Genomic DNA, 23,636 nt, shown 5'->3' on the forward strand with positions numbered 1-23,636 from the left:
CAGATTAATAACCCAGAGCCTTCCAAAGTGGCCATTCTGGGTGAGACAGACTCGCCAGCGAGCTTTGGGTTGTGGGGAGCACTGGCTAGAAAACCAGACTCTAGCAGAAGTGCAAGCAGACAGCAAAGTGATGAGGTGGCAAGCCCTCCGTGCTTCCTCCATGCCCCTACGCCCACCCCCTGCTTGCCTGCTTCTCTCTCCTCCCATTTTACTGGGCCTGCTTCTGAGATGGCTGCGCACGCGCACCCGGGGCTCCAGCCTCTGCTGCCCTCTGCTGGGGAGAAAGCGTCACTGGGAGTGACATGGGCTGAGCTCTGTACCAGGAAACCAGCCTCAGTGCAGACCAGGTTCGGTCTGTGGCTACTCTGTGACTGGGCTTGGGGGAGGGCAGAAAGAGTTAGAAAGTGCGTTGCACCAAAATATTTCCTGAGTGGTCTCAGATGGGCACAGGTATTTGGAATCCAACTCTCAGGGATTCATTGCTTTGAATCTTCTTTGAGTTCCCTGTTCAAGTGATGCATCCCTGGGGTTGGTGACTCCTGGCTTCTTACCTGAATCAGACATTGTGATTTTGAGGTTTTCCACTGTGGATGATCTGTAAACACTGTGGGTAACTTTGTTTACCGTGTTAGCTAGACACAAACCTTTCCTGGGGAAGGTAGCAGGGGGAAGTTGAATCTTAAGGGGCTGCAGAAGGATGGATCTAGAAGTGGTCTTTTGGCTCAAAAGGAGCCATCAGAGAGTGGAGGTTCTGGGGGTCCAGGAGACAGAAAAAGAGTAGGAAGAGCCAGATGACAGTAGTGACTGTGGTCCATTATGGGGAGAGAGCGCCCAGGAAAGTAGGTGATGACTGGCCTTTGTCATTTCTCGGCTTTCCCCAGAGCTGGCTGTGCTGGTAGACTGGGCCCAGCTGGCTGCAGAAGGTAAAGGGACAGGAGGATTCCTGTGTCCAGCAGAGCTGTAGAGCCATCCTGATGCATCTGTGAATCTTCAGCCTAGAGTACAGCCGAGCCAGACAGGAGCTATGACCTCACTGACCCACAGTAACTCTACTTGAGGGATTTATTTTCCTTCCATGAGCTCCTGCCAAGCCTCTTGGTTAGAGTTAATGGGGCTCCCCAAGCCAGCGAGTGTCTCCTAGTGCTATGAATAAACAATGCCAGGCAGGAAATAGGTTTCCTGCTCTTAATGGGCTTGTTAAACCTCTTACTGAGTGGGGTTTAGATGGCTTTATTACGAATAATAATAATAGTAAATAAGTAAGCATTATTATTAGTAGTAGAAAAATTATATCAGCTCTGACTACCCCTCCCCATTTTAACCTTGCCAGTCTGCAGGTCCTTTTGCCAACAGTGCCTGGGGATGGGTGGCAAGTGACACTGGGACCAATAATCAGGGAAGATGGCAGACTCTGTTACCTGAGGCTTTCCAATCCCGAGCCCCTTTGAGCTTTTGTGGTCGGTCCTCCTCCCTGTGCCTTTGATTCGGGGTTCTAGGCTCTCATCCTCTCTGAGAAGAGAGAAGTACAAACTTCGGTCTCTCTCTCTTCATTTTAATTGGGGCTAAAGCCCTGGACAAAGGTTCTGAAGTTAAGTTTGGGTCTCAATTAGAAGAGATTTTAGAAAGGGGTGGTGGATCCTGGAATAAGCTCAGTTAGAAGTGGGCAAACGCTCCCATCTTACTGTAACTTTCTACGACTGTATTGGTTTTCTTTTTTGTTTGTTTGTTTTTTGGGGGGGAGCAATGAGGTAGTTAGGTTTTTTTTTTTTAATGGAGGTACTGGGGATTGAACTCAGGACTCCGTGCGTGCTAAAAACGCATTCTACTGCTGAGCTATACCTCCCTGCCGTGTATTGGTTTTCTTTATACTGATTCTCTTGTTTGACTTTTTGGCATCTTCTTAAGCAGTATGTCTGTGAAATCATGGGTTTAATGTGTGAGACTTTTTTTTTTTTAAACCCAGTCCGTATTAAAATGAATACATAACAGCTACATTTTTAAAAAGTTCATCTGCGTGGCAAATGTATCATAGCCTCAAGGGAAAAACATACTGGAAACACTGCTGTAGAGTAGTGGTTCTCAAACTTGAGCAGGCATCAGAAACACCCGCAGAACTTGATAAAACTGTTGATTGTGGGCCCCCTCCCTCCGAGACTCTGATTCAGCAGGTCTGAGGTGGGACTGATGACTTTGCAATTCTGACAGTTTCTCAGGAGATGCTGACATCCAGGGACCACACTCTCAGAAGGACTGGCCAAGAGGACAAGAGCCCCTTCTCCACTTCCGCATAATGTAGGTTTCCTCATCTGAAAATGGGCATAGTACCTGTTTCAAAGGGTTTGTCTTAGTTCATCCAGGCTGAATAACGGAATACCGTAAGCTCAGTGGCTTAAACAGTGAATGTTTATTTCTCACAGTTCTGGAAGCTGGGAAGTCCCACACCGAGGTGTCCTCACATGGCTGAGGGGAAAGTCATCTCCTCTTGTGTCTCTTATAAGGGCACTGAATCCATTCATGAGGGCTCACTCTCATGATCTAGTTACCTTCCAGAGGCCCCACCTCTTACCACCATCACATTGTGGTTTGGGATTTCAAAATAGGAATTTTGAAGGAACACAAACATTCAGTCCCTACCAGTGTTTATCAACATTAAATTGGGTTACCTACCATGTGTAGAATACCTGGCACACAGTGGATGCTCTGTAAGGTGGCGTGATTTTTCCTGGAGCTGTTCTAACCGTTTGGAGTTTTTCTAAGCTTTAGAGCTTTTTATGGTTCAGTGTGAAGCTCAGATAGGAAATACAGGGAATTCTGTCAGGTTAATTCTGGTTCTAAGTTCTGGTACTAAATTTAAGCCCATTAGGCAACTCTGGGTGGCCAGGCAGTCCTCCGGCAGCATCTGGCCCGGCTTGCATTGTACAGAACCCTGGCACAAAGGGAGAGTGGGGTCCTTATTCCTCTGTGTCCGGCCAAGAGCTGCGTTGAGGGCTGCGGAGCAGAGCTGAGTGGGGGTGGATCCTTGCTGTGCTTCCTGTATTCTGAGGGGTAGGCAGACAGAGGATAGGAAGTGATTTTTTTGAGGCTGTCTAGTAGTTGAGCCCCTTTCTGTGTTTGAAGAGTTTGCTGGTGCAAATCTGAAAGAGAGATGGGACCCTCATTCTGTGACTGCAGCCCTAAGGCCTGGTTTCACCTCCCGCAGCCTCAGAATGCCGTGCGAGCCAGGCTCAGTTGGCAGGAGGAAGAACTCACTCTGGTAATGGGGGTGGGGGGTGGGGGCAGCAGTGCCAGCAGCAGGGAAGGCCCCCAGGCTGCTCCTGGGATGTCATCCTTGTTGCTGTGGCAACCTCCTGACATTTCTGCTCATCTTCCATGTGTGGTTCTCAACTTCTTTCATCAAACCCACTTCCACTTCACTCAGTAAATGAGCCGATGGTGGGTTGTAGAGCCGTAAAGTGGCTGTTTTACAAATAGCTGACCACCGTCTGGAGCATGAGTTGGAGGACAATGAGTCAAGGTGAGGAGACAGGTGAGGAGGTAGTTATCTGGTGAACTGAGGGTGGAGATGAGAGAGAAAGAAATGTTTAGGAGGTAAAATTGACCAAATCTGATGACTGGAGGCCTGATTTTATCTTTGAACTTAGAAGACAAAAAGTGAATTTTCGGTTTTGTGTGCGTTGTAAGTTGCCTTTGGGGGATAAGTAGTCATTTTGTTGGCAAGATAGATACCCCCAAATGGGTGAGGAAACAAGATAAAAGGTTATTGAACAGCACCGTGTTTGGAGGACAGCTTGGCTGTGTTCATCTCCATTTCAAACCTTTTCAACTCAACTAAGCATTTACTAGATGTTAGACATTGATAGTTATTTAAGAATGCCATTTCTGTTGATTTTGGTGTTGAAAAGGGGTGGATGTATAGAGGGAAAAGCCGCACACGATCTTGCACAAACACCCGAACCATCGTCACACAATGCAGAGAGCGTGCATGAGTTGGTCTTGAGATTCCCTCCAGGGCCCAAATGAACCCACGTGGAATCCGTGCTAGAACAGGGTAGGCTCTTAGCTGCTTTTGTAAACCTTCTCTCTCCTGTCTTCTCACAGGTAACCCCCCTGAGTTATCACTGCCCTGTGAGTTGAAGGGTTCACAGTGAAGTGCTCCTTATGCTGAATGGATATATGCACTGTCAGAGCTGCGCACTTGCTCCTGGGCGTGTGTTTGTTGGGAAGCTGCCACCACTGTCTCCCCTGCTCTTTGAAAGAGGCGATGGGGAGCTCCAGAGCACCGGCTGTTTACACACCTAGCTCCTGCCTGCTTTTTCAAAGCTCTTTGTTCAAGTGTCAGTACTCGTTTGTAAAACATGAACAGAGTTGAGTGGAAAAAGTAATTATAGTTCACATCTGGTGTTGCTACTGACACGGTACTGAGCTGCCCGACCGTACGGCTCTCTTGTCGCTTCTCTCGTTCTGTCTTTTTGGTTTCAGGCTCACCCTTCCTCTCCCTCCTTTCATATTTGCTCTTTTGTGTGTCAGAGAGATGCACACATGAAAGGTAGCTGGCTTCTCATCGCTACCAGGTAGCCTGGTCTAGAGAACCTGCTCCCCTTTCATGTGTCAAGATGCCAGAGCCCTGGCTGGCTGCACAGCCGTCTCTGATGTGTGCAGTTCCCGTGCCGGGATGGGCTCTCCTCTGAATCTAGATCTGAAACCAAACCTTCCCTTGGATCAGACTAATCCAGGAGCTTTACATGGTTATTTTAGACTGTGGAGACTTTTAATCTCCTTAAAGGACATGTTTGCTATTTGGATGCTATTAATTTCTCTCTCTACATATAATGATATGATGTATCAGGACTTGGTGACAGGTACATCCACACCTACATAGCCTCAGATCATTAGCAGCTATCTTTTCCTGTGGTCACAATTCTACCATTGGTGGTGGAAGGTAGCCTAGATAGTCTAACTTTCCAGTTTCAAAATAATATTTAAAAATTAATCGTGGTGAACAACAAGGTATTGCCAACTAAGGGTCATTTTAAAAAAAAGTCTAATCAGCTATTATTACCATTGTATCATAAGAGAAAGGGACATTTTAACTCCAAAATGTAGGAAAGACAATCTTTCAGTATAAAGGAATGTGCTTTATATTGAATAAATGAAGGTTTATTTTAAAAAATCTGATCTCTCTTTGAGAGGAAGAAGACTCTTTCTTGAAATAGTAGAAGTGATGCCATGTGGCTTCCCGGAAGTGGGGAAGGGGCAGCAAGAGAATATCTCCTTTTTCTAGTATTTTCAGTAACTTCTGGCGCAGTGCGAGGCATCTGGTGGCCCAGACTGTTTCATCTCCCTTGCTGACTGCTTCTCGGTTCCTTCAACCTTTGGTGTTTAGTCATTTGTTTGTCAGGAATTATCTTACACAGTTTGCTGTCATTTTATGTTTATTCATTCAGTTCAGTGAACCTTTACACACAGACATGTATATTTTTTTATTTTTTAAACATATGAAATACTTTTCATTTTGATTTTGGTTTTCTTATTGGTAAAAAAAATATGATTTCTCTTTTTTTAGGATTGCTATGATTGTAATTAATGTGACCTCTATAAAATGTTATTTACTACATAATAATGACTCATGCTTTAATTAATATAATTAATGTTATTGGCCACGTGCTATTATTACATAGGAAAATGCTAGGGAAGAAGGGTTGGCAGATACATAGTAAGTTCAGTTTGCGGTGTAGCAAGTTTGAAATTATAGCAGAACTTCCAGATGATGTCACATCCAGATTTTCCTCTCTCCTGACTAGAGTTTGCACTTTTGCCATCAGAGGCTATGCTTTTTCTGCTTTCTTCCTCCCCAGGGATGTGTGATGTGATGAACACATCGTGGATTGTGAATGAATGCGTGTTGGTTACTTTAGGAACCATGTAGATGGCGGTGGGTGAAAATTTCCAGGAAGCAAGGCAGTTGAGAATTGGTGATCAGTAAGTGATTATGGGATAGTAATACAGTAGACTCCTGGCAGGGGCAGGGGAGTGCAGTTGAGGGTTTCCAAGGGTGACTATGAAATAGGAGATGAAAAATGACTACCTGAATGATACAGCTTTTTTTAAAAAAAAAGTCTATTTTGTAATGGATCATTCTGAAGGTTACTAATGACTTAGGAGTCAGAAAATCATTGTATGGTTTAAATAGGACAAACTATTTGGCTACAGCACTTCACCTCTGGGTATTCAAAGAGGTCTATTCATGCAAAGTGATTAATTCATTCAACAATTATTTATTGAACACCTACTATGTGTGAGGATTATTCTAGGTGTTGGGAATATAGCAGTGGATAAAATAAAAATTCCCACCCTTAGGGAACTTATATTACAATAGAGAGTGATAGGCAATCAACAAAATACATAAATATACCATATTCTGGATGTTGATGAGGGCTCTGAGGAAAAATTAAACAAAAAAGAGGTAGGGCAGTCCAGGGTGGTGGTGGTGGTGATGACTTCAGGGTTAAGTAGGATAAAGAAGAAGACAAGGGCAGACAGGCAGCCCCGGTGCCGTGTAGTTTTCCAGGGGCCAAAGCAAGATGCTGAGGAAGCGAGAGGCCTCAGATTCTCCGAGTGCAATCTGACTTTGCATCCCAATTAACAGTGACAGCTTACTGCTTTAAAATAGGAAATAAAGTGGAAGGAAAGCAAATGCTTGATAGTTGACCTGACATTCACTGTTGCAAGATTGGGAACGTACAATAAATGTCACTGATGGAGCAATATTCATGAAGTAAAAATGTCAGTTTTCAATTTGGCATGAGGATGGTCTGACATATATTAGTTGTGCACAGAGTATTATCATAATTAATGCATTAATAATGCAGCTGTCCTTTTCCTCCCCATCCCAAACTAAAAAGGAGGAAAAGAAATGCAGAGAGTCAGGTGAAAGAGCAGCTCTCCTGAGCAGACCTTCTCTGCTGCATTTTCCTCTTCCCTCCATCTCTGTGGCATTGGCTTCTGATTGGTGTCAGTCCAGATGTATCCATCTTCATCCATCCCTCACGTTTCCATGAACACCACCAGTGGCCTTGTCTGCTGGGGTCTTTCTTCTTAATTTTCAACAGCACTTTAAAAAATATTTCCAAAGATACACATGTTTATTGTAGAAATGGCCTATAAACTAAGTCAGGAATATAAAAGTCACCCATAAGCATACCACCCAGAGAAAACGACTACTAGTAGTTTGATGTTTATGCTTCAGTCTTTTTTTTTCCTAATTATACATATTTACAAATATGGGACCATTCTGTGTATAGTTTGGTGATCAACTTAATACACAATACACTTTTTTTCATCTTAGTAATTGCTTTTCTACAACACCTAATGGCTGGGTGGTATTTTATTATATAGATGTAGCATGATACAGTTAACTAATCCCTCTTGTTGTCATGTAAATAGTTTCCATACTTTCTATGTTTTAAACAATGTGGTGATGAGCATACATGTAGCCAAATCTTTGTACATATCAATGGTGACTTATTTTGGGACAGATTCTTAGATAAGGAGCTGATGGAAGTATTCCTTACCTATTGCTGCAGTAATGCTGCGAAACAAAACCTCTGTGGCACACACAATAATCATTATGTTCACTTGACTGGGATCAGTTGGGGGTCCTGTGGCTGGCTCTGCTGGTCTCCGCTGGGCCTGATCTCATGCCTGGACATCAGTTTTCTGGCTGTCAGCTGATCTAGGCTGTCTGGGGCTGGGTGACTGGGGGAACTTGGCTCTGTTCCATTGTTCCTCATTCTCCAACAGGCTGGCCTAAACTTGTCCTCATGTCATCGACAGAGACATAGCAAGCTCATTCTTACACATGATTTTCAAGTTTCTGCTTATATCACATTTATGAACATCACAAAACAAGTCATGTGACTGACCCCATTTCTGTCCTACTCACAGCTGAAGGGTCCTGCAGAGTTACATGGCAAAGTCATGGACTCAGGAAGGATGAACAAGCTCCCCCTACTGGGTGAAAAGCGTCCTTATTTTTAAAGCTTGAGATAGATGTTTCCAAATTGCTCTTCAGAAAGCCTGAACCAACCCCACTAATGGTGTAAGAGACTTCGCAGTTTTTCAGTTCTCTTTTCTCTTGTTGATTCTGCGAGTGCTTTATGGCTCTCCATCTTGGCTTTTTGACTGGCATCTCTGCCTGTCCTCTGGGATGCACACTGTCTTTACTTGCTGATTCCTTCCCTGCAGAGTGACCCCAGAGCTGCCCTAGTCTCTGGTCTGCTCATCCTCTTCATCTGGTCTCCTGCCCACTTAACCTTGTACCTGGGCGGACCACCTCTCACCTTCTGGAAAATTCAGTGACCCATAAGAGCCCTTTCCCCAACAGTTGGAGTAGCAGGCATTTACTGCATGTCTTTCAACTCCACCACCTACACTGACAGTAGGGCGATTGTTAGTCATCATTATTTCCAGAATCTCAGAAATTTTTAGGGCCAGAAAAAAGCTAAAAATTCAATCTTTTTTTTAATACAGTATTGTTCGAAGGATATAGCTGTTAATGTGTGTGGATAAAGACATGGATGTAGGTAAAAAAAATTTGCCTGGAGAAAAGGCTGGAAAGAATTAACCACTGTTAATATTTTAATATATATCCATATAGGGGAATTATGTGTGAATTAAAAAAAAACTTTACCATTGTATACAGCAACTGAGAGTCAGAGGAGTTAAATGATTTGCCTCCTATCCTGCAGATAAGTAATAGCTAGCTGTGACTGCAACCCGGTTCTGCTGATTCCTGGTTTAATGCTCCCTCGAGATAATACTTCAGCACGAACTCTGGGACCCAGCTGTGTTTTGTTGGATTGTTTGTTTCCGAGCAGCATTGGTGGTTTGGTTTGGTTTGGTTTGGTTTCATAGGAGTGCTTTGCTTTTTGAGGGTTCACAGGGAAATTAAGAATACTTAAATTTGACTGAGTCCTCTAAGCCAGCTATGTGAATGACATGTACTTATACATATAAAGTCTGGGTGCATAAATTATCATGGCTTCAAAATTTGACAGATGATTCAGGTAAATAGTAGATTTTATCTGTGAAATCAAATTAAGGCTCCCAAGCAGATGCATCCTGAATTCTGGGGATCTGATTTATCATAGGTATCACATGGGCTCTGTGCAGTTATATTAACTATTTAGTATATACAAAAGGTATTCTCTGCAGTTTAGAGTAGAATCAGTTAACCATTTTAGGGACATCTCACTTGGTTAGATGGATTAAATTTCCTTCTGTGAGCCACCTGAGGCTGGATCACTGTGATGGAGTGTTCCTCTGCAGAGCTCACCTTCACTAGAAGGACTCAGAGAAACTGAGGATTTGTTGGGAGACCAGGACCTGGACCTCTGTCCATGGGAATGATGGGCTGGCCTGCAGGGAAATGAGTCTTTGATTTATTTCCTGCTTGCCCTGTGCCTTATTTCCCTTTCATCCAGGCTCTGTTTCTGGGATATCCAGAAAGAACAAGAATACTTCATTTGTTCCTCTGGAGAGTAAGGATTGACTCAAATATTCCTGTGGTGATGAAGAAGAGAGAAACGTACTTTGAAGAGCCCTGGACTTGGAAAATACTGGAGAGATGTTGGTGTCTTGAATGTATTGTTCTGAGCCAAAGCCAGATGTTAAATTGAGGCATTTGGGACTTGGAAACATGTCATGGTTGCTAAATCAGTACGTTTTACCCACTTAGGGCTTTCTGTAAGCCTTCTTGGATCATAGAGGGTACAGATACTCAGAAGTGGACACAAACCAGTGGGAACAAAGAGACTGGGATCTGAGGCTGATTCATCAAGCAATGACAGGAGGAAGCCAAGCCCCTAAAAATAAGTGTCCATAGGTTCCCTTCCATAGTGCTTCCATGGTGTTTGTTTTCCTTCGTCCCAGTTGGCTTGCAGACAGAGACTGCCCTGGATGCTGAGTTTTTGCAAGTGCAGGGAGAACTGACAGCCTGCTATAGAATTCAGATGGACACTTCAGCCAGGCGGTGAGGGTCTGGGTCTTCTGTGCCTAGATGGACTCCAGCAACCCGTGATTGTTTAGGGTGGGATATTACAGCTGTCTCTATTAGCCCAGAGTCCCGTATGTACCCAGAAACGTGCTCTCTTGGCCTGCACATGGGCACCTGGGCTCCTTCTACCAGTGTGCCTTACTTAAGAATATCTTGGATTTACCCTAAGATAGTGGTTGACTGCTTCTTGATTGCAAAAATGCTCAGTTAGAGCCAGTTTAGACAAGAATGCCACTAGAACTGAATTAATAGATTTTGATAAAACCGGTTCAGTTAATACCTCCCTTAGGGTGAAGTACAGCCTTCTCTCTTCACTTCTCTAGCTAAGAAAATCACCAGCCCCACTTCCAGCCTGTGTTCAGACTCAGATTAAACTGTTAGGAAGTGTTTAAGACCACAGTGAGATCCACATGGCTACTAACTGATGTGTGATTAAGACACTCGTTGGGAGGGATGGTGGTGGAAGGGTGAGTAAAACAGGACGTGATCGAGGCAAGGGACAAGGAGATGAGCTGGAGGCACAGGGCGGTGTGAGGAGAGAGCCAGCAGCTGGGCCCCTCACCTGCCTGCTCAGGGTCGACTCGGTGGCCCCACAGTGTCTCTGCTCCGTGATCGCAGTTCTCTAGAAGAGAGGACTAATGAGGCCAGGGTGGGAGCATGAACACTCCCCTGAATTGTTTCATTTGATTAAGCCTCACAGTCTGTTTGCACCTTCACCTGCAGCTCTGGCTGCAAAATAACTAGCATGCGGCATGAGAAAGCATTTGAGTGACAGCAGTGCCCATTTGTCAAAAAGTTCTTCAAAGTTAATCCCAGCTTCTTCCTTAATCTCTCTATGCCTGTTTCTTCTTTTGAAAAAAATTGGTAATGATAGAGTAATAGTGTCTGTCTCATAGGCTTATTGGGAAGTTTAAGTGAGTTAATAGTAAGAACACATGGAAAACCACGCCTGGCGTGTGTGTAAGTGGTCTTTGGACACTAATCGTTGTTGCTGTTGTATTTATTACCGGCCATGTCCCCATTGGACTGGCAGCTGTATTTTATATGAGAGCCTTGAGTATTTCCCTGTTGTTTCTGCTTTACTCCTGCCACATAGAAGGAGCAAGGGGGCCTTTGGGACCACAGGAGCCATGACGAGTGTTGGGAGGTGGGGGCGACTTGACAACTGCTGGAATGTGGTCCGGCCAGCTTACCCCGCCAACCCTGACTGCTGTTAGCAACCTGAAGTCAGGGCTGCCAGTCTCTCTAGGCACCAGTTTTCACGACTAAATGACTAGCCTCAACTTACCCCTCTCCCACTGCTGCTCAGCGCTCACCCTCAGTTGGTACCATGCTCATCCGTAGCTGTGGACCCACTCCTCCTCTCTGAAATGTTCTTTAGCTGGCTTCTGTGGGGGATTCTCTGTCTCCCATCCATCTATGAGCTCCTTGCAGTGGAAGAGTTACCTCGTGTGTCCCTCCATCCCTCTCTCCCTCACTGTCAGCACTCAGTTCAGTGTTCTGCACGCATGGAAACCTATTCCCATTTTGGGGCAGATCAGGATTTATTCATCCTTGGGCTGCCCTTGGCACCCAGCCCAAATCCATCAGAGGTGTGACTATGGAAACTGTTTGCAGAAGTGAATCTGAAACAGTGCCCTTCTGCCCAGGTCCTTCCCTAAATCCCACCCACTATATTCACGGTTCATACTGGAGGGTTTGATAATTGTGCAGAAGAAAGTAGAAGCCCTGCCTTGGGGCCAGTTCAGGGCTGAGGGTCCCGAAGTTCTGTTCATTCCTCCTGGGTTGGAGTTACCTGATGTGTAGTATATTGGAGTGCTTACATCCTTATTCCAGAGAGAAAGTTCTGCTTATCCTCACCCTCTTACCGTGACACCCCTGCCACATGCTCCTCTACAAACACAACATATGCCAGGAACTCCATTAAAGTAGGCAGCTCACATCAATTTTCAATTTGATCCTGTGGATTAGGTTATTTTACCTCATTTTTATCGTTAAAGAAACAGGCTTAGAGAACTGCTTGACCAGGATCACAGACTTACTATGTGGTATAAACTATTGATCTAATACTAACTTGGTCTAACTGACCTTACCCTTCATTTCTCCTCTATAGGTTTATACAGATACTCTTCTGTCTTTTAATATCTTGAAATGTTTTTCCTGCTTAAGCATACATTTTCTTCGCTGGAGACAGGGACAGTTATTAATATTTCTTCCTCTGCTCTCTGAGTTGCAGTGATTTCATTGTGCACACATGTGCTCTGAGAACATACAGTTGGCTAGACCCTGTACTCCACGTGACGATGGCTTCCTGGAAGCCTGATTACTCTAGAGCAGGAAGAACTGAAGAGAAAGAGCAGGAATCAACTTGAGGGTTATAACACATCTGTTACAATTCATGCTTTGCTCACACCTGAGCTCAGCCAACCCTAGGACCAACCCTGGTAGGACTTCCAAGTTCTCAGCGTTAGTATCTCTTCATTAAGTTCGGTTTGTACCTTTCTTTGATCCAATATCTCTCCTCCATAAGGCGCTTATTAATTTCCGCAGCATCCTGCTTGATGTTCTTATGTCCATCATCTGTAAGGTTGGAGTAAAGAAAGCAAGCGTCTCCCTGGCAGTGAGGGGTAGTTCAGTGGATGCGTCCATGGCTGCTCCCCCCGGCAGGACTTGAGGGAGGCACTTCAGGATTTCAGGATGTTTCGGATTTTGGAGATCTGGAGTTGAGGGAGCCTGGGAGGTCTCAAGCAGCTGCCAGTCAGCTTGCACTGCGTTTTTAAAAGCACACCTGCAGTTTTGGGGCTGGCTCTCCCCTGCATCACAGCCACCTCCTCATTACTGCGTAGGCTGCCACCCTGAGTGAGAAGCACCTATGCTAACTCTTTATCATGTCATCAAGCAGCATCTCCTTTTAAGTGCTTATTATCAGGAGAATAACATGTACACAGGATGTAATAGATGATACAGGGAGCTCTATGTAAATGTTTGATAAATAAATAAAAAAAAAAAATGCAACGCAAAGAAGGTCTCACAGACCCCAGACACTCTGTTCTCTGGAGGTAGGAACCATCCTTCAGTTCATGTAGTTCCTTCCAGAAAGTTTCCAGGTATATATAGACATGTTTGCATACATGCGTACCACCCAATTTTGCCTTCACACGTGGGACTGGCTGGAAATGTTGCTTAAATCCCACTGCCGAGGCACCCTGTGATTCTGGTCAAGGCCTCTGAGCACTGGTGGCCACAAAGGAAAAGTCCTTTCCTTTCCGTCATCTGGGGGGCCTGCCCAAGGCCACCTCATCAAAGCTTGGGATTTCAATTCCCATATGGATCCAGAGCTGTGGTGTTCTCAGGAAGATGACAGACAAGAATATGGAGTTAAGACTGACTCCTCCTGAGGTTCACCGAAATTTTAATAGAGTTGTGAGATGGGGGAGGGAAAACTATGGGTAATTATTTTCTTCTTGCATTTCCTTAACTTTTAATGATCATGTATTAATAATGAAAATTTTACTTATAATGAAAAATCCCAGTGCACTTTAAAAAAAAGCATTACCAGTTCACCCTGGAGTGAAGTCTTAAGCTCTTAACTTACTCAGTGTACTAATAAAGTTTTTATTGGCTACAGATACAAAATCCCTTTATAAGAAACCCCAGGGTATAGCTACCATTGTTTTGTTATAACAGAATTGGTTCTTAATGAGCCCAGTGCTAGAAATCACAATCTGCAGAAACTAGCAGTGAAATGGAGTTGATTCTGGTATTTCTGTAGTGAATGAGCATAGTGCCTGGAAGACTCTCCTGGACCAAGGTACTGGTGGTAAGGGATGGGGTCTTCCAGGATGCTTTGAAAGCGGCACTGGACTGCCACTCTTCTCTTTGCTTCACTGATGGAAAGTCAGTGTTGTAAGGCAGTGGTTCCCATGCCGTGGGCTTTGGACTCCTCTGGGGCTGGGAGATTACTGCAAGTGGACTGTGGACCCTTCCAGACATAGCACATTGTCTGCCCCAAACAATATGATGACCATTTGTGGAACATCTGTCATGTGCCAGGCACTGTTCTAGGAACTTTCATGTATTTGCTCCTTCAATTCAGTTACCCAGCGAAACTGATAACATTTCAGTCTTGTTGATGAGGAAACTGAGACCCAGAAGGGTGAAGTAAGTCGTCTTGGGTCTCTCTGCTATTAGGAGGTAAAGTCATGGTTCACATCCATGCCTTCGGCCTCCAGAGCCACCCTCCTTCATTACTAAATCACACTGCCTGTCAGAGAAGTGGACGATGTTTCACGGGTGTGGGCTGTCAGTCTGTGTGTTGTGTGTAGTACTCTTCCCCCAGATATTTGTAGATGCTATTGGGATGGAGCAAATAAAAATTCACGTCAAAGGGATACTGAATTTGCATTAGCATTTTGTCATCAATATTTTCTTTGTCATTGGATCTGAAATGTAACTTCTCTCCTGAGGTGGTCCTCCCAAACTTTAGCTGTTCTAAAAAGGCTATATTGTCCAAAAGGCCGAAAATCACTGCTCTAAAGAAGGAAGGTGTGGATCAAATACATCCCCATCCCTGGTTCTTTTTGTTTGTTTATTTTTTGCTTCTTTTTCAACCAACTCCCCTTAAGCTCTGCTCACCTCTCTTGTTCTCAACCAGCATTGATGGCACGTCCTCTCGTTCTTTGTGATGTGGACAGGTGCCGGTGAAGTCACTGCTTTGGGAGTCATCTGGTAGAATACAAAAATAATGTCACAGCATAACACCCTTTTCCCTGGAGACATTCAGTGGAAGAGCTTCATGTGTTTTATATTCTGGATGGGAGGCTGGCCAGACCTTCAGTCAGAAGGACCACGTTTTAGTACCCACTAACCATGATCAGTGTTACTTTCCGTGATCTCAGCTTCTTGATCGGTAAGATGCCTTGCCTAATGGGAGAGTGGTTGCAAAATCAAGTGAGATGACAACCCTCTCTATTGTATCTAGTATGCTCATTTATTTATTGTAAAGAGTGTTGAATGCCTAGTCCCTAAGAGGCAGTGCTGTAGGCTAAGGGATTCCAGCAGTGAGCAAAACAGACCAAACCTGGTCCTTACAGGGTGGACAGTCTATTTGAGGAAGAGAGACCAAAAGGAAATTAATATGTTACCAGGTGGTGATAAGAAAGGTGATGTGGAGAAAAATAAATAGGGTAAGGGGTATGGGGTGGGGAGTGATTCATTTGTTTGAAGTTCAGGAAAGGACTTACATTGAAGCTGTACTTGGGCTCATTCCTGAGGAAGTCAGAGAGAGCCAGAAGGATGTCAGGGGGGATGGTGTCGGGCAGAAAAAACAGCCAGTGCAAAGGCCCTGGGGTGGGGATGTACTTGGCAAGTTGGAGGCACGGTAAGGAGCCTGTGTGGCTGGTACAGAGGAAGGCTGAGAGCACAGATGAGGTCAGAGCTCTAAAGGGGCCGGATAACAGGGGGGTTCTGAAAGTGAAATGGAGCCACGGGCAGGTTTGAGCAGCATGATATGCTCCAATTTATGCTGTCACTAGCTGGTCCTTCATGTGCATGTTGTAGATAGCTGTCCATGTGGCTGCACGTGGACAGTAGACATTTAGGGGAAAAGGGAGGGAGGAGGGTGGAAGCAGATTGGTTAGGGAACCAATCTAGGTTGTCATAATCCAGATTAGTGATGATAATGGCTTGGACCCATGGTGTTAGTGGTGAAAGAGGTAGGAGAAGAGGTCTGATTCTGGGTATGTTTTGAAGGTAAGCCTGACAGGATTTGTTGAGAGAGGGGGCAAGGCTGACACCAAAAATATTATCAAGGTTTTTGGCCTAAGTCCCTGAAATGATGAGATGGGAAAAGCTGAGAGAGAAACAGGTTTGGGAGGAGGGTTGAAATGAGGTCTTCAGCTTTGGACTTGTTGCGTTTCAGCGTCTGAGATACCCAAGGGGAAACATGAAATAAGAGGTTGGATGTATAAGGAATGAGTTTCGGGGGAAGTCTGGGTTGGAGTTAAGACTTTGGGAGTCATTAGCATAAACATGTTATTGAGGGGCCTGAGATTGGATGAGTCGTGGAGACATGAGTGTAGATGATAAAGTGGTCAAAGGGCAGAGCCAGAGAAGGACTGGGGGGCCCACTGTTTAGATCAGGGATTGGCAGGCAGCAGCGGGGGTGGTTGCTTCTTTTAGTAAATAAAGTTTGATTGGAAGACAGTCATTTTTGCATTCCTTTATCTATTGTCTCTGGCTGCTTTTGAGTTGCAATGGTGAAGTTAAATATTTGTGACAAAGGCTTATGGGCTGCCAAGCCAACAAAATTTACTAGCTTTTTACAGATGAGTTTTTCCAGCCTGGATTAGAGATCAGGGAGATGACGGGGGTCCAGCTAAGGGGACCGAGGAGAAACAGCCAGGCAGGAGGAAGGGACCCCAAGAGGTCTTCCCTATAGGCCAGGTGGTGTAAGGCTTCTGATCAGCAGGGTTAAGAATGTGTGGCGCTGGGCAAGTTACTTCACCTGCGAGGGCAGTGGGCGTGCAGGATTGTTGTGAAGATGAGATGAAGTCGGTCAGACACGTATGGCAGTGCCTGGCATACAGCAAATGCTCAGTAAGCCTGCAGCCCTCAGCCTCAGCTCTGGACTAGAGACAAGATTCAGGGTGATGACTGTTCCCTGCCACCATGTATCGGCCCTGTGACCTGGGCTCAGGCCCTGAGGAAGCAGAAGGAAAGTGAGCCCCTGGACCTGATCCTATACACTCTGTCCCATGAGGGAACCTTGGAGAAGAGCTCTGGCCCTCCAGCATCTGCTTTTACCTTCTGTCTTTGATAAATAGTCTTTATTGAAAGCTTTTGAGGAAACAGCAAATCCATTTTTATGAGATTACCAATGTCAACACACTCTGTGTATGAGGATTTGGTAGGTTCCTGTGGAGCTGTGCCTGTGACAACACGGGCTGACTGCGCTCGCCTGGGGAATTATACCACATACCCCTGACGCTGGAGAAGGGCCTGGTGTCCCACCCAGGATCAGGACATTGTCTGCTAGGAAGCACCTTGGATGAGGAGCTAGAAGAGGGAGTGGGACCCACTGGGGCTCCTCTGACGACTCGAGCTCCAAGACTTGGATAAGAAAAGAAGTACCTTGCATCATGTACTGGTGTGGCTTCAGCACGCCAGCTTCACTGCTGGTCCCCTGGTCCAGAGTCACCAGAGCCCACAGGAGTGTTTGACCTTTGGAAAGGCTGTGAAGGAGAACCTGGCCTTTCCCATTCACTTGTTCTTGCCTCTGTTATTGGTCCCCTTCCTATTATGGCTACTTGCTCTGGTTAGCCTCGGAAGCAGTGGTTCTCAAAGTGTCGTCTCTGGGCCAGCAGCATCAGCATCCCTGGGAAACTTGCTTGAGACACCTCCCAAACCATGCAATCATCAGCTTTTGATATGTGACCCCGGGCAAGGTAGTTAACCTCTCTGAAGTGTGGTTGCCCTCTATGGAATGTGGGAGTAATAATGGCACAGGAATGTTGTAAAGATTAAGTGAGATGAACACTCCACAGAGTTTAACAAGTCCTCCAGGTGATTCTGGTCATGCTAAAGTCTGAGCATCGCTCCTCTAAAGATTCTTCTAAAGGGTCCCCGTTTTTGGACAGTGAGAAGCTCCTACTAAGAGAATTTTTCAGATTTTAGCCGTTTATACATCTCAGACCATTTTAAATCTGGGCTAATGTGCCTGTCATCTTTCCAAAATGAATGCTTTCTCATTTTTGTAAAAATGTTACAGGAAACCAATCATAGTTGAGCTTTTCCGTAAAGTTCCAGGATATAATCGTGAATGTAATTATTTCTATGTTGGGTGTAGGGCTTTTGGCATTATACTTCTGTGTGCATTCTTTACCAGTTTGTTAGCTTAAAATTTTTTTTAATTGTTTGTGCTCCCCATGTTTGTGCTTCCTTTTTCGTTGTCTGCATTTCAGTTGTTATGTAAGTACACCTAGTAGAAGCCCCTGTCGCTTTCTAATTTTTTATTTTTAGATTGATTTCATACAGGGACTGAGATAGTCAAGATGGTAAGTAGGGTGTTCAAACCAAGAGTAAATAAGTAAAAAAAAAAAAGAGTAAATAACTAAATGAAAAGCTGAGAGAATATTTTTTCAAGTATAAACTTTGGTACCTGAATTTTGTAGCATAAAATTTCAATTCTTGTGTACCTTACTGTTCACTTCTGATCATGTTCTCAATAATTGATGTTTTGGATTACAAAAATTATGCAGCACTTTTTTTTAACATTTTTTATTGAGTTATAGTCATTTTACAACATTGTGTCAAATTCCAGTGTAGAGCACAATTTTTCAGTTGTACATGAACATACATATATTCATTGTCACATTTTTCTTTTTCGCTGTGAGCTACCACAAGATCTTGTATATATTTCTCTGTGCTATACAGTATAATCTTGTTTATCTATTCTGCATATGCCTGTCTATAAATTTTGAACTCCCAGTCTGTCCCTTCCCACCCCCCAACTCCTTGGCAAACACAAGTTTGTATTCTGTCTATAAGTCTGTTTCTGTTTTGTATTTATGTTCTTTTTTTTTTTTTTTAGATTCCACATGTAAGTGACCTCGTATGGTATTTTTCTTTCTCTTTCTGGCTTATTTCACTTAGAATGACATTCTCCAGAAACATCCATGTTGCTGCAAATGGCGTTATATTGTCGGTTTTTATGGCTGAATAGTATTCCATTGTATAAATATACCATATCTTCTAAACAAGCAATTCTCCAAGGAAGAATTGATCAATAGGCACATGAAAAAATGCTCAATATCACTAATTATCAGAGAAATGCAAATCAAAACTACAATGAGATATCACCTCACACCAGCCAGAATGGCCATCATTCTAAAGTCCACAAATGACAAACGCTGGAGAGGCTGTGGAGAAAGGGGAACCCTCCTACACTGCTGGTGGGTATGCAGTTTGGTGCAGCCACTGTGGAAAACAGTATGGAGATTCCTCAAAAGACTAGGAGGAGACTTACCATATGACCCAGGAATCCCGCTCCTGGGCTTATATCCAGAAGGAACCCTACTCCAAAATGACACCTGCACCTCGATGTTCATAGCAGCACTATTTACAATAGCCAAGACATGGAAACAGCCTAAATGTCCATCAACAGATGACTGGATAAAGAAGATGTGGTATATTCATACAGTACATTTTCACTCAACACTTCTTCTGAACGTTTCCCCATCTTACATTTTTCTACCTTTTGCATATCTATCTTTCTTTGTTACTGACATGTGTGTTTTCCTAAAAGATACAGTTCCCAACATCTCATCCATTGACATCTAAATGACTGCTCTTTGGAATAACAGGTAATCACTGAATTACCTGAAGTGGCCCCCTCTTTCACTCCCTTTTCCCTGTTCTACTTTTGGGTTCCTGATTCAGCGTGGGGGAGACTGCCCAGGGCTGACATGTGAAAACCCCTGCATTCTAGGCTTGTTTCTGCCCCTAAGTGGCTGCGGAGAGTTGGGCAAATCATTTGGCTTCTCTGGGCCTGGCGCTGTAACATAAATGCGGGTGGTAGTGCAAGCTCCTCCTTCCTTGGAGCAGCGTCGCAGGAACCCCAGTAACAGTGAACATGGAAATGTAACGCAATACACACCTGGTAGTCATTGCAATTAAGGTGTACCCAAGGCATTTTGGCTTCATTTAGGCCCAAAGGCTGCTTCTGCAGTATCTCTTTCCCCCATATCCAGCTGCCTTGGCTCAGAGATTTGGGGACTATGTTGTATTTTATGTCCTGCTTCAGAGGATGCCCAGTCAACACAGATGTAAAATAAAGTTACAACGAGAAACTCATATTCACCATTGAAAATGTTGGAGGGAAAGACATAACCACTCAGTAACTCCACAAAAACCCCTTCTTATGGATTGTACAGTAGTGTGTGGAATGCAGTGTTTTGGCTGTTCTCACTGCCTGGAAATCTGGTGTTTTCTGAGATATGGGACGTGTCGAGTGTTTAGACAAGAACGTGCTTGGCACCTGCAGGTTCCTGGAAGGGACTGGGGACTTCTGATGTAGGCCTGCTGACCAGGATTCTCAGTTAGACAAGGCACCCCTTCCGCTGGTTCAGGCCACTCTGGACCTCAGCTGTGAGCAGATACAGGGCCCCAAGAAGCCCACCACCGCTGAGATACAAAGAGACAGCCTCTTTTCTGGGTATCTTGTTCCCTTCAGCTGAGTCTGTTTGTGTCCTGGCCCCAGGAGAGGCTGCCGATGGCTGCTGCCCCTGAAGGACACATAAGATGGCTTTCACCCTCATGCAGGAAGCTTCTGAAAGAGCTGACCCAGTTCATTTCGCCTTGCTGCCACTCTTTAAAGCCCATGTAAGTCTGACCTTCCTGAAACCACCAGGGCCTTCAGCCTTTGTGACCCCTCTCACCGCTGGCCTCTGCCAGTACTTGCACGTGGGAGTCTCTTTGGCTCTTATGATGGTTGCCTTGTAGGGCAGATTTTAGGGATATGTCTGTCAGCATCTTGAAGGCAGTGCAAGGTCTTGTAAGTACCAGTTCTGCTCTTGGGCCACGTGCACCTGCAACAGTAGGATGTCTGCCTACCTGGGCTGAGAAACTGTCCTTGGGGCTGGGCTGGAAGCTGCAGGTCACTCCAGGGCAGCCGAAGGCAGCAGAGCCGGAGGGAAAAGTTGAGTGTGCTTAAGGCCTGAGCTTCTCCCCCAAGGGAGGAAGGAGGTCAAAGTGAGGGGCACAGTCAAGGTTAGAAATCAAGGATGAGGAGTCAGATAAGTGGCTCAGGACTGAGGCCATGAAGAGTCCCCTGCCAGGGTTAGGAGGCCTCTTTGCTTTGGCCTGGTGCTCTTTTTGGCATGGAAACAGGCCATTTCTTTTAAAGGAGTCACTCAGGTTGGGTATTTATGTCATGATCTGCTCCCCAGGGTGGGGCCAGTGGAGGTGTAGATCTTACTTCTGGTCCCTGTCCACAAAGAGACGACAGTGTCGCACTCTCCTTACCTGTGAAATGGACTTAGTCCTCTCTTGCTCTGTGATCCTAGCAAATGAGTTGAGGGAATTGGGAGCAGGCCAATCTCTTATGTAATGAATAGATGGTCCAAGGAGTACCTTTTTAAAGCACTTTAGGCATAGAAACATTTCCTTTCGGAAGCAGTGGAGGCTTGAGACCGAAAGCTAGACCATCCCTAAAGGGAAGTTTAATGTTTTCTTCATTGAGAGAGAAGATCCTAGACATTTAAGAGCGGAAAGGGAAAGCTTGCGTGGGTTTGGAGATGGAGGATTGGGCCTGTTTCTTCAAAGGATAATGAATTGCAATAAATTAAAACCAAGAGATGGAGCAAAATGGTGGGTAGTGACTGTCATCAGAGAAGTAAATGCTATTTATATAAGAAGTAAAGATGAGGGAACCATGATAGGGACAGACCTCTGGCTTTAATTAGCTGATGCCTTAGTGATATTGGTCCTTGGGAAGTCTGCTTATCAGTGGGAAGAGGTTTGTTTTCAGAGGTAGTGAGATGTGTCCACATAAAAGCATTTCAAAGAGCAATTCAGAGCAGGAGGGCCGGTGGGAGTTGAGTGGTCAGTTGCCATGGTGAACAGAGACTCCCTGCTGAGACGCTGCCCCCGTCTGTGCACAGGGACAGCGTTGGGCTGGATGCTGCTTCTCCAACTCTAATGTGTGTACTGATCACCTGGGGACCTTGTGGAGCGGGACTTCTGATTCACTATGTCTTGATGGGTTCAAGACTGTGTTTCTAACCTGCCTCTAGGTGCGGTTGATGCTGCTGGTCTGTGCACCATGTTTTGAGTAGCCAAGGGCACGGTGGGCATTCGAGCAAGGAGCTGTAGACCAGAGTTCCAGCCCTGTGTGTGGCCCTGGACAAGTCACTGACTCTTTGAGCCCCACAGTTCTTCAGCAGTAACAAAAGAGGGAAATGGACTAGAAGCTCTCCAGTTCCGCAGCGCAGTTTCTGTTACTGTCCCAGAGAGAGTGTGGCCCTCTGCCTTGTTCTTCTGGAGCTTGTGCCCAAGTGTCTTGCAACATGGGGATTTGCGTGGCTCCTTCACTGTGTGTGCGTTGTTTGGGCAGCCTCTGTCCAGTGGCTTTAAGAGTGGTTACCAGCTTCTGTTGTTGTTTGAAAGAAAAGAGAAGAGAGGACAGTTCAGTGACCCCTGTCCCACACCCACTCCTCTAGTGGTTCAGAGGTGACTCCCCTCTTCCCTTATCACATGTTTAGATTCATGCTGTGACCTCTGTAATTCTCCTGTCCTTTCTGCCGAGGAAGCTGGCTCACTGGACCACCCTAAAAGAATGCCTAGGCCTCAGACCTCTGAGTCCGTTCCTCTGCGATGAGATGTCCAGTCTGTTCATGACGACGGTCGCTGCCAGCCCTATTACAGTCATGCAATAGGTTTCTTTTTTTAACCAAGCTTGAAAATGTGTGCATTATCCTTTAGGTAATAAATGAAATAAAAAAAAGGCTGAAAATAAATCGGCTTTGCAAAGTAGGGCTAAAGCTTTTCTACTAACAGCACCTCTTTTTTTTTTTCTTTTTGGTTCTTGTTGCTTTGAAAGGAGCTGATGGCAAGTGATTTCTTTTTAACCCCTTTTAAGAGCCCAGCTCATCTTTCACTATTGATTGTTGGGACTTTGGCCTGATGCAAAAGGAGCCTCCAGACAGCTACTCTGAGAATGGGGGGTTATTCAGGAAGACATTGTCATGTGCCCTTTGGCACGGGGTGGTTTTTGCTCATTCTCTGCCCCTCTTTCCATCTCAGAGAATCATGTTGCAGCTATCATGGTGGTTGTGTTAAAGGAAAACATGTCTTCCTACCCAGATGTGTCAACTGAGGGCTGGAAGGTGAGAGAACACCCCTACAGTCTAAGCATGACACCAGGATCAGTTTCCTTTTGACCCTCTTAGGCCTCTATCTCTTTGCCTCCATACAATTTTATTAGCACTTTAAAGGCAGCACTTGGGCTTAGGAATTATGCAGTCTGCTCTGTGTTCTACTGTTACCTGTTTCTCTGATGGACATGTTTATCATACTTCCCTTCTGGGCATGGGGTGTGACAGCCGGGGGATGGATAACTGGACAAGACGATCTCGGACATGGATCCCATGGGGCTGACAGCTAGTCTGTCTGGAGGTACCCCCTTGGCTTGCAAAGAGGAAGGGAAAACCGGATGGGAGGGGAGGTCTGACGTGGGTGGGCAGGAAGTGACCCCTGCCCCTTGTGTGTGCACGGAGACATTGAATGGTCGAATGGAGGTTGTCTTGAATCGTCTGATTTCGCTCCTCATTAGCGTTTCCCCTCCATGTTCCCCACCACACTTCCCTCCGCGGTGCATGGAGAGCTATTAACAACATTCACATGCGGCACATCTGTGGAGCCATTATTGCTGCTGTGTAGTTGTGTTTGTGTAAAATATTGAACACCCTGCAAAGATTTATACAGGTTTCCCGTCCTGTCCCCTCCACTCCCTCCTCTCCCTCCTCTCCCTCCTTTTCTCTACTTAAAGATATATTAACATCTCTGGTTCTGTCTGGAGGGAGAA

The 23,636-nt window shown here is 45.2% G+C and overlaps 1 protein-coding gene across 13 annotated transcripts in view; it reads left to right on the forward strand.

The window, feature by feature from the left end:
- Window positions 1-23,636, forward strand: part of NRXN3 (neurexin 3) — a 1,622,069-nt gene that overhangs the window by 484,211 nt on the left and 1,114,222 nt on the right. The gene's annotated exons all lie outside the window — the stretch shown is intronic.

Source organism: Vicugna pacos, chromosome 6, assembly GCF_048564905.1.
Source record: "Vicugna pacos chromosome 6, VicPac4, whole genome shotgun sequence".
Classification (NCBI taxonomy): Eukaryota; Metazoa; Chordata; class Mammalia; order Artiodactyla; family Camelidae; genus Vicugna; species Vicugna pacos.